The sequence below is a fragment of the Tachysurus fulvidraco genome, chromosome 5 (assembly GCF_022655615.1).
Source record: "Tachysurus fulvidraco isolate hzauxx_2018 chromosome 5, HZAU_PFXX_2.0, whole genome shotgun sequence".
Classification (NCBI taxonomy): Eukaryota; Metazoa; Chordata; class Actinopteri; order Siluriformes; family Bagridae; genus Tachysurus; species Tachysurus fulvidraco.
Window position 1 is genome coordinate 24310014 of NC_062522.1, and position 12072 is coordinate 24322085.

The following is a 12072-nucleotide window of genomic DNA, read 5'->3' on the forward strand; positions in this document are numbered from 1 at the left end:
TTGTAATGTTACCTTATTTGACCTTTGAATATAGGTTCCTTTAGTATAAGTGCCTGTATGTGTCAAAGTAACATCCACATGACTGCCAGTAAAAATGTCCAGGGAATCACACACCTTCTGCCTGTTTGCCTTCTTTCTGCATCCTATAAATGAAGCATATTCACCTGGCCCTCTACCTGTAAAAGAAAATGTGATTCGTCAGACCAGGCCACTTTATTTCATTGTGCCTTTGTCCAGGTCTGATGTTTAGGCAATCATTGTAGGCACTTTTAACTGAGGTCAGCATGGGCACTTTGCTCTGTGACTATGGAGCAAGCCTAAATGAGCTGTGTCCTGACACCTTTCTCTCATAGAGAGCTTTGCATTTTTCAGCAACCTCTGCTACAAAATCTTTTTTGGGGGCTCAGACCAGATGGGCTACTCTTCACTCTAGCTTAGTTCAGGGAGCCTTGGGCACCTATGACCCCTTTTGCTAGTTCACCTTCCTTGGACCACTTCCGATGGGCACCGCAAGATGGAAACGCCCTACAAGGCCTGCCGTTTGAAGATGCTCTGATCCAGTCATCTAGCAATCACAAAATAAAGCACTTAAAGGGAAGTCTTTTGGAAGACTCAAATAAATAATTTAGTTGAAAGGAATTTGCTGGCATCTACATACAGTACTCCCTTTAGTACATCTAAGAATGTGTGTGCAGGAATGTAGCTCTTAATCTGCGTGTGTGTGTGTGTGTGTGTGTGTTCTCTCTCTCTCTCTCTCTCTCTCTCTCTATATATATATATATATATATATACACACACACACACACACACACACACACACACACACGCACTGTATATCAGTTCTTTAGTAAGACATTTCTATTTCAAATAAATTAAATCAACAAAAACTAGTACTTCAACTGAGGGAAAAGTTAGGACACATTATGCCCTAATAGCTAGTATTTACCCCTTTGGCTAAAATAACCTTAAGATGTTTCTTGTATCCTGACATCGACTGGAAAAAAGTTTCCCCATTTCTCAATGCAAAATTCTTTTATCTGTGTGATGTTTGAGAGGTTTTCTCTTGGCCATTCTAGAGTTCTCTATTTTTTTACTTTTCAACCAGTCCTTTGTGGATTCAGTACTGGTATGTTTAGGTCATTGTAATCTTTCAAGGTCCATTTCTGCCTTAAGCTTACATTTTTTGACAAATGGTCTGACATGTTCCTCACGCAGTTCCTCATACAATGTAGAATTCATAGTGGATTCTATGATGGTGACTTGGCCAGACCCTGCTGCAGCAAAACATCATCAACCATAACACTTCAGCCTCCATTTTTCACAGTTGGTATGAGGATATTTTAGTGAAATAGTTTAAGCCAAACATGCCCTCAGCTATAGTGTCTAAATATTTCAATTTTAGACTTATCTGCCCAAAGCTCATTATTCAAGAAGTCTTTTTGGATCTCTCCATGGCGATACCTCTCACTTCAACAATTATAATACCACAATAAATATCTGAGGTTTTAATAAAGTAAGCCTGAGGTTTATAACAGGCATGAGAGTGTCATAAAAGTTTTGAGAATGACAAAAACATTAATTTTCACAAAATTTGCTGCTTCAGTGTTTTTAGAGCTTTTTGTCAGATGTTTCTATAGTACACACTTAGTATAATTACAAGCATTTCAAAAGTGTCAAAGATTTAATTTACAATTGAATTAAGTTTATGCAAAGAGTCAGTATTTGAAGTGTTGACCCTTCTTTTTCAAGATCTCTGCAATTCGCAATCAATTTTTGGGTCTCATCCTCGCAGCCCATTCTTGCATAATCAGTGTTGTTCACCTGCCTCTTGAGGATTGATTACAAGTTCTTAAAGTGATTATGTTCTGGGGAGGTCTTTGGCCATGGACCCAAAATTTTTATGTTTTGTTCCCTGAGCCACTTAGTTATCACTTTTGCCTTATGGTAATTTGCTCCATCATGCTGGAAAAGCCATTGTTCATCATCACACTGTTCTTGCATGGTTGGTAGAAGTTGCTCTAGGAGGATGTTTTTGTACTATTGGTTTATTCATGTCTGTGTTCTTAGCAAAATTGTGAGTGAACACCAAACACAACGGAATAGGATTCATCAGAAAAATTCAGTCCTCAGCAGTCCAATCCTTGTACCTTTTGCAGAATATTAGTCTGTCCCCGATATTTTCCTAGAGAGAAGTGGCTTCTTTGCTGCCATTTTTGACACCAGGCCATCTTCCAAAATTATTTGCCTCAGTGTGCATGCAGATGCATTTACAACTGTCTGCTTCCATTCCTGACCAATCTCTGCACTGGTGTTCCGATCCCACAGCTGAATCAACTTTAGGATACGGTCATGTTGCTTGCAGGACTTTCTTGTGCGATCTGAAGCCATCTTCCCAACAATTGCATCTTTTTCTTGATCTGATAAATGGGTGATTTAGGTGCAATCTTTCTAGCAGCTATGTCCTTGCCAGTATTATATATTATATTCATGTATTTATATACACCATGCTAATTCAATTCATTTCAATTCAAGTTTATTTGTATAGCGCTTTTTACAATGGGCTTCGTCTCAAAGCAGCTTTACAGAACATAAACATAGAACAGAAGTTAAACATAAGGAGAAAAAAGAATTAATATAGTAAAAAATTTATATAATTAATTACTCACCGACAGCTGTGTATTTTCTTTAAAATAACCTTGATAAATTTGTTAATAGAAAATGTATTTTTATGGACAGTAATCAAAAAAGTGCTTTTGTAATCAAAAAGTGCTTTTAATAAAAATTGTAGAAAAAATCCCCACCCCCTAACAATCCTAGCCTTTCAAGAAAGACCATCTGCAGGCTAAGTAAGCAACCTAGAACTTAGGAGACCATGAAAATGCACTAGTGTAAAAATGTTCCACGATCAAAGCTTGTATTACCATTAATGTGCTTCAGAATAAACTTAGCGTAACTTGAGCTGTGAGATGTGTTGGAGGGGTGTATTAGGTGGGATATCTGCAATACAATACCCAAGCCATTAAGCGTCTGCCTGTGCTGACAATGAAGGCAGCTGCGATGTGTAAGACTGGATTTGATGTCCAAAAGAAATGCAAGTATAAACAAGCTATTAAGATTTATTTGTCATGCTAATTAGATAGGTTTAAAAAAATAAAACTGATGAAAATATATCTGTTTAAATAAAAAAAAAATAAAGAATAAAACTTACCAAAATAGACACAAAGTCAATTACGTAGTTCTTAAAAAGAAATGTAAAATTCCTGCTTTTATTCTGTTCACATTTTGATTGGAGATATTGTAATATCAAGCTGTAATTTTATGCAAGCAACACTGAAACCTGGCACAAAAAAAAATTAACAATTCACAGAATACATGATGATATGCCAGTATGTACATAAACTGTATAATAATTAAATATTGTCTAATTATTTTTGACCTACACAGAGAACAATGAATTTTACAAAAATGAACACCGAGATTAAAAATTAACTCTTTACTTTTCCTCTTCATTGTAAGACTTTGTAAATGTTGATATTAACTTAACTTCAATTGCTGACTCTAAAACTGTTGTTGTTGTTTTTTTGTTTTTGTTTTTGTTTTTTTTACTGAAGTGATGCTGTATACAGACTATGAGGATCTTTTTTACTCTATTGCATTTGGTACCAAAAAGCCTGTGTTTTTGGGGTGTGGAAGGTTCCATGATGGATAAATTATGTGTTTATATTCTTCCTGTTTATTCTGTATAACATTATGTACAACTCTTCTTTGAGGACATTGTCATTGTGGGATGTATCGGAAGCAGACACTTAAGAGAAATAGTCCTTGTGAAGGCCTTTTGATGACTAATTAAAGCTGAATTACCTGCAGCTCAATATTATTAAGGCTTCTGTTGGACCTGTTCAATGTAAATGCTTGGATGTGCCCTTGAATTATTGTCTGCAATAGATTGCAAGTGATGGGGCTGAGTACATTTAGCCATTGAGATTAAGTACCTTGAGTGTGTGTGGCTCCCAGTCTGCTCTACTAATTCTATCAGCCTGCTAGTGCATTATTTTAAAATGTTCTATGTTCCAGTAGTGGCATTTGTGTTTGTTCTTTAAACAATACCAATCAAATTGATTAAGAAGACTTCAGACCTTTTGACCTATACTGTCTTGTATTTGGTCATTTCTGATCCTCTGTTTCTGCACTCCTAGATAATTAACCTTCTTCTTGGCAGTATCACTCAAATTCTGTGCAAAAAAATTGTAAGTTGATATTTTTGGCTTCTCTACAATGCATACTGGATCACAGAGAATCAGAACAGCCAACCAAATAGCACTATATGAACGAATATGTATATAATTGTATATATATAAATAATATTTATTTATTTATTTATTTATTTATTGTGACCATTCAAACATTTATATTCTGCATGTACTTCAAAATGTGTACATATTAGAATACAAGCAGCAATAGATTTAAATAGTTGCAAGTTAAAAATAACATTTTATTTAGTATTATCGCATTTTGATTTTGCATGATTAACAAGATATTCAACAGTGTAGAGGCTGATTGGCTATATTGAACCATTAGTCGTTAATTACATTTATTAAATAATTGTTTCAGTTATTACCCTGGTGTCTTTAAGTCCTTTAAAATCTGATGATTATAAATATGCTCCATAAAATTAAATCTTTAATTGAGTGTTCATCAGTGTTTTGAGAAAGACTCAAAGAAGTACCTTCAATACTTAAGTATGTTATGTTAACATAATATTTTTATAAAATATTCTGTTAGACTGTGGAGCTTCTGGCACTAAAACAAATTCCTCGCATGTGAAAACATGCCTGGCAATAAAGCTGATTCTGATTCTGAAAATATATTAAAAATATTAAAAAATATAGGCCCAGGGGTTGCAAGCCAGTTACGTCTGTGCCGGTCCCAAGCCCGGGTAAATAGAAAGGGTTGCATCATGAAGGGCATCCGGCATAAAACATGCCAAACTTAAACATGCGAATTGTCAGTGGGAATTCCATGCCCGTGTTAACAACCACCAGCACTGTTGACATACAGGGTACCGGCAGAAATTGGACTACTGATGGTCGAGAAAGGAGAGGATGGAGAAGCGTGTGTAGACAGAGAGAGAAGAAGAAGGGCAGGTGTATAGGTCTGAGAATAGGGACACTTAACCTTAAGATAAGATAGAGAAAAAGATATGGAGCTTGCGGACATGATGGAAAGAAGGAAGGTAGCTGTACTGTGGGAGAACAGGTAGAAGAGGTAAAGTACATAGTATTGGAGTGGGGTACAAACTGTTTGATTATGAGGTAGATAGGAAGAGAAATGGGGTAGGTGTGATCCTGAAGGATGAGTTTGTGAGAAATGTATTAGAGGTGAAAAGAGTGTCAGACAGGGTAATCAGGGAAGACTCGAGGGAAGGAATAAAGGACTTGTACAGATTAGCGAGACAGAGAGATAGAGACAGGAAGGATGTGCAACAGATAAGGGTGATTAAAGATAGAGATGGAAAGGTGCTAACAGGCGATGAGGGTGTGCAGAGAAGATGGAATTAATATTTTGTGGAGCTGATGAATGAGGAAAATGAGAGGGAAGGACAGGAGGAAGAGGTGGATATTGTAGAGCATATAATAGCAAAGATTAGAAAGAATGAGGTGAGGAAGTCTCTGATGTGAATCGAGAGTGGACAGGCTGTTGTTCCAGATAACATACCTGTGGAGGTGTGGAAGTGTCTAGGAGAGACAGCAGTGGAATTTCTATCTAGATTGCTTAACAGGATTTTAGTGAGTAAGAAGATGCCTGTGGAACGGAGAAGTGTTCTAGTGCCGATCTTTAAGAACAAGGGTGACATACAGAGTTGCAACTACAGAGGCATAAAGTTGATGAGCCACACAATGAAGCTATGGGAAAGAGTAGTGGAAGCTAGGCTAAGAAAGGAAGTGGATATTTGTGAGCAGGTGTATGACTTTCTGCCCAGCAAGAGCACTACTGATGTGATTATGCTCTTGTTAATGGAGAGATACAGAGATGGTCAGAAGGAGCTGCACTGTTTCTTTGTGGATTTAGAGAAAGCTTTTGACAGGGTGCAGAGAGAGTAGCTATGGTATTGTATGAGGATGTCAGGAGTGACAAAAAGTATGTCAGAGTTCAGGATATGTATTAGAGGAATATGTCAGCAGTAAGATGTGCTGTAGGTCAAGGTTGAGGTGGGGCTACATCAAGGATCGGCTTTGAATTCCTTTTTGTTTCCTATGGTGATGTACAGGATGACAGCTGAAGTCAGACAGGAATCTCTGTGGACAATGATGTTTGCAGATGACATTGTAATCTGTAGTGAGAGTAAGAGAGCAGGTGTAGAAACACCTTGACAGGTGGAGGTCTGCTCTGGAAAGAAAAGGAACGAAAGTCAGTGGTAGTAAGACAGAATACATGTGTATGAATGAGAGGGAGGGAAGTAGAACAGTGAGGTTACTGGGGGCTGAGGTCAAGAAGGTGCAGGAGTTGAAGTATTTGGGATTAACTTTCCAGTGCAACAGGGAGTGTGGGAAAGAGGTGAAGAGGCGAGTAAATGCGGGTTGGAGTGGGTGGAGAAAAGGAAAAGTGTACAAGACAGTAGTGAGGCCAGATATGCTGTGTGGGTGTATGGGTTAGTAGCAGTGAGGAATAGACATGAGGCAGAGATGGAGGTAGCAGAGATGAGGATGTTGGGGTTAGGAGTGGACAGGATTAGCACATTAGCGTTTAGCACGTTAGGATTAGCACATTATCGGGACAGCTCAGGTTTTGGGGACAAGTTCAGAGAGGCTGGATTGAGATGGGTTGGACTACATGTAGCAGAGGAGGGAGAATGGTTATATTTGTAGAAGGGTACTGGAGATGGATCTGCAAGGTAAAAGTTCAAGAGTGAGTCCAAGGAGGAGACATATGGATGTATTGAAAGAGGACATGAAGTGATGCCTTGTAGGATTCCTGACCTCTAGTTTGAGAACTCCTGATTTATTTGATCTGCTATCTTTACATTTATTTGATGAAATCATCCATCTACACTCGCATTCTTTGCAAATTAATTATTTAAAATACAAAAATTTTAAATCTAGTGCGTTTTTGTGTTATTTTTCCAGACTTAAAATTCATGACTTATGGGTACATTAAATATAAAGAATATAGTTAATATAGTAATAGATTTTAAAAAAATTACATTTTACCTTTAAAAAAATTAACATGGTGTTCTGGCAAACATTTCTGTCTTCTCTGTGCGATATTGCTGTGTGAGTTGCCATTTGAAAGCAAACAATGCCTGTATACTAGCATTCGACATCATTTCCAGGACTGTGACAACACATCAAGCTACCTCCATATACAGTAACCCATGAGGTCAATCATGTGCCTAACAAGGTGCAGATAGCATGGTGGGGTGTCAGAGTAGGCTACTTCAGAACTTTTATATTTATAAAATATACATCAAAATAAATAAAACCTTTTATATCATTTTGTGACCATTTTGTGACCATTATACAAATGCAGAATTGTAATGAAAACATATAAGTTTTAATTTTGCTAGCTAGTGCAATACGTAGGGTTATACAAATAAGCAAGAATGTATGTAGATATAAAATGACTTTATTTGATGAATTTTGAAACTTTATTAATGTTATAGATTTTACAGTCCAGTACAGTGCGCATTTTCTAAAATGTCTCTTAAATTGGGTATGCATAGATTAAATTATGTGCAATAAAGTGATGTAAACAGGTTTTTTTTTTTTGGCTTGAAGCATAAATGTTGCATAGAACATAATCCATAAAGCATATATTGAACAGAAATGTTGCATAGAGCATACTTAAAAAATTTGGGTAAAAAAAAATGTAAAATGCATTGTGTATCAGTAACACTATAACTAGGATTTTACATGTAAGTGATTGTTATTGAACAGATAAAAGATAATGCATCTATATCAAAAACATACATACATATATATATATATATATATAAACATAATTTGCTTTGCTTGTTTGTTCTTGAGTGTGCATATAAATGACAAGTGGAAACCTGTTAAACCACACCATTTATGTTGGACATAATGATGCACACCCCTCCCAATATACATCCTGCTGAATTTGCAGTGCCAGAAATCTTATATTTAGTTGAATTCAACTGCTCTAAATGCTTTAGCGAACATGCTGACATTTACCAGCTTGTGGCTAGTGTTACTCTCTTTAGTGTGCATATTGTTTCTACCCATTAGTGTCTTTTCATTTGCTGCTCTGTTACATTGGGTGATAGATGAACAGATAAATGTATGAGGCTTTTGTTATTACAACACAACTTTAAAACGCAAAGGAACAAAGAATCATATGAAGTCGTGTACATTTTGAGAATATTCAATACAATATTCAAATTGACATCTAGACAGATTGTTACAACTGGCAGTCATGCAAAGTATATTGCTAAATTTTTAGAGAAATATTTCTAAATAAATTGTTTTTTCAACAAGTCCAGTTACAATGTCAGTAAAGTGACACAAAAAAACTTACAACCCATGGCAAAAATGGACTGAATAATAATAATAATAATAATAATAATAATAATAATAATAATAATAATAATAATAATAATAATACATACATACCAATAATAATGTGGTTTAAGAAATAAAAAAATTGGTGGAACTTCCAAATTTAGCATGGTCAGGGGTAGTATTCCTCCTGTACCACAGCAATTTGCCAACAGCAATTAAATGCCAAATTGTGATTTTTAATGCTGCCACTTAATTAAAACTATTATCAAACAGGACTTAAGTCAAGTTGTCTCTGTAGCATGACAAAACGTACTTTTGTCTAAAGCAAAAAAAAAGGCTGATGAGTGAACAAATGTATATGGCTGCAATAACTTAAATGTAAATGCTTTTAATTTATTCTGGTGCTTCTAACTTATAACTAATTTCTGTGTTGGAAAACAAACTGCCTGTTAAAAATACCCATCCAAAAAATGTTAAATATATGTATCCTTAGAGAAAACATATTAGCAATTATCATTATAAATAGTACCAAATATCTTTTTAACCTGTTTTTAAAACCTAAAATTAATCATTAATAAATTAAATTACAATAAATAAATAAATAAATAAATAAATAAATAAATAAATAAATAAATAAATAAATAGAACTTCTGATTAAATAATTTGAACTTGCTGAGGTATAAATAATGTACTCAACTGTTATTGGGGTGTGATGTCATAGCATTACATGCTTGATTCTTAAATTGCCTTCCCAAGTCACTCCCTGTGAAACTTACATAACTGTAACTCGATCAACACAACCCATTATTGTAGTACGAACCAAAAGAAGTCCATGCTATACAGGTGCATCTCAATAAATTACAATGTTGTGGAAAAGTTCATTTATTTTAGAAATTCAACTCAAATAATGAAACTCGTGTATTATATAAATTCAGTACATACAGACTGAAGTAGTTTTTGGTACTTTTAATTGTGATGATTTTGTCTCACATTAAAAAAAAAAACTAAAAAAAATTGAATATTGTAATATGCCAATCGGCTAATCAACTCAAAACACCTGCAAATGTTTGCTGAGCCATCAAAATAGTCTCTCATTTTGGTTCACTAGGCTACACAATCATGGGAAAGGCTGCTGATCTGACAGCTGTCCAGAAGACAATCATTGACATCCTTCACAAGGAGGGTAAGCCACAAACATTCACTGCCAAAAAAGCTTTCTGTTCACAGAGTGTGGTATCCCAGCATGTTAACAGAAAGTTGAGTGGAAGGAAAAAGTGTGGAAGAAAAAAGATGCACAATCAACCGATGCACAGCCTTGAGAGGCTTGTCAAGCAAAACCAATTCAAGAATTTGGGTGAACTTCACAAAGAATGGACTGAGGCTGGGGTCAAGGCATCAAGAGCCACCACACACATACGTATCAAAGAATTTGGCTGCAGTTGTCGTATTCCTCTTAAGCCACTCCTGAACCACAGACAATGTCAGAGGCATCTTAGCTGGGCTAAGGAGAAGAAGAACTGGACTGTTGCCCAGTTGTCCAAAGTCCTCTTTTCAGATGAGAGCAAGTTTTGAATTTCATTTGGAAACCAAGGTCCTAGAGTCTGGAAGAAGGGTGGAAAAGTCCAGTGTTAAGTTTCGACAGTCTGTGAAAACCAAAGTCACTGCACCCATTTACTGTACCAAGACATTTTAGAGCACTTCATGCTTTCTTCTGCTCACCAGCTTTTTATAGATGCTGATTTCATTTCCCAGCAGGATTTGTCACCTGACCACACTGCCAAAAGCACCAAAAGTTGGTTAAATGACCATGGTGTTGTTGTGCTTCACTTGCCAGCAAACTCACCAGACCTGAACCCAATAGAGAATCTATGGGGTATTGTCAAAAGGGAAATGAGAAACAAGGGACCAAAAAATGCAGATGAGCTGAGGGACACTGTCAAAGAAACCTAGGCTTCCATACCACCTCAGCAGTGCCACAGGCTGATCACCTAAATGCCATACCGAATTGAGGCAGTAATTAAAGCAAAAGGAGCCCCTACCAAGTATTGAGTACATATACAGAAAGTCAACAATTCACAAAAATGTTATTTTATTGGTCTTATGAAATATTCTAATTTGTTGAGATAGTGAATTGGTGGGTTTTTGTTAAATGTGAGCCAAAATAATCACAATTATAAGAACCTAAACTACTTCAGTCTGTGTGTACTGAATTTATATAATGCATGAGTTTCACTATTTAAGTTGAATTACGGAAATAAATTAACATTTCCATGACATTTTAATTTAATGAGCTTATTTATTATGCATGCTTTCTAAGCACAAACATATCAATGCTTAAACACAACAACAACAACAACAACAACAATAATAATAGTAATAATAATAATTTTTCTTCTTCTTCTTATCATTATTATTATTGTTGTTGTTGTTGTTATATTACTGTATTAGTAGTACTAGTAGTAGTAGTAGTAAAAAGGAATTCATTTTCTAATCATTATTGTTTGGTTGTAGGTTATTGTGTAATATTTTTTATATTAGAGAAAGTTAATATAATCCGTTGTTTCTGTTTAGAAACATTTATTGTTAGTTAAATGTGTTAAACTTAACACTTCATTGTAGACCTGTTTATACTTTTTTGGTCAACATCTCAAAGTTTTTGGTTACAATTTGATATGATTGTGATGAATATGATTATTTGGTGGCACAACAAATTAAATTATGATAATTATGCATGTGTCTATATATGTAATAATATCAAAATTAAACATGCATTAATAGATTTGTCTAATATTAATGAAAACAACATTCTCCATTTACTGTTTCCAGATAGCAAGAACACCACAGGTGCATATGCGATGCAGAGGTATCAGATACTACAAAAGGCTTTATTTATCATTATTTATTATGTTTATTGGCTCTTCCCTTACTACCATGCAGACGTAAAAGAAAAATAATGTTTGTTAGTTCTGGTAATATAATATAATCTGTGTTCGTCTAAATGGATATAATGGCAAGGTACTGTAGTATTATGTAGAGATGACAAAATTGCATTATCACACAACACTAAAGATGTCCTTTGCCAATATTAAGTGACATCTAAAGAAAATCAGGGTCATAGTGGATCCAGAGCCAAGCCCTGTACCACTGAGTGCAAAGCAGGATAATTCACTCTTACCTAGAGGTAATATTGCATAGCCTGCATAGAGATAATATTGCATCTGCTAATTTAAATGTTTTGGGGAAATTCGCTGACCTTATGGATTAAAAGGAGCATGGAATGCACAAATAGGATTTTTACCTGACATCAGTGCCTGGCCTCAATAATGCGCTTTTAGCTGACTGAGCAAAAATCTCCACATCCATGCTCAAAAATCTAGTGGATATCCTTCCAGAAAAGTGGAGGCTAATATATAATAGTATAAGGGATTGGGGAATCCAACTTTGGATTGGCATGGTCTGGATTCTACATACTTTTGGCCATAAAGTTTAAATACTAATGTATATAGGGTAGGTTTAAAGCTTTTTGGGCCCTTTGTCTGGAAACAGAACCCTC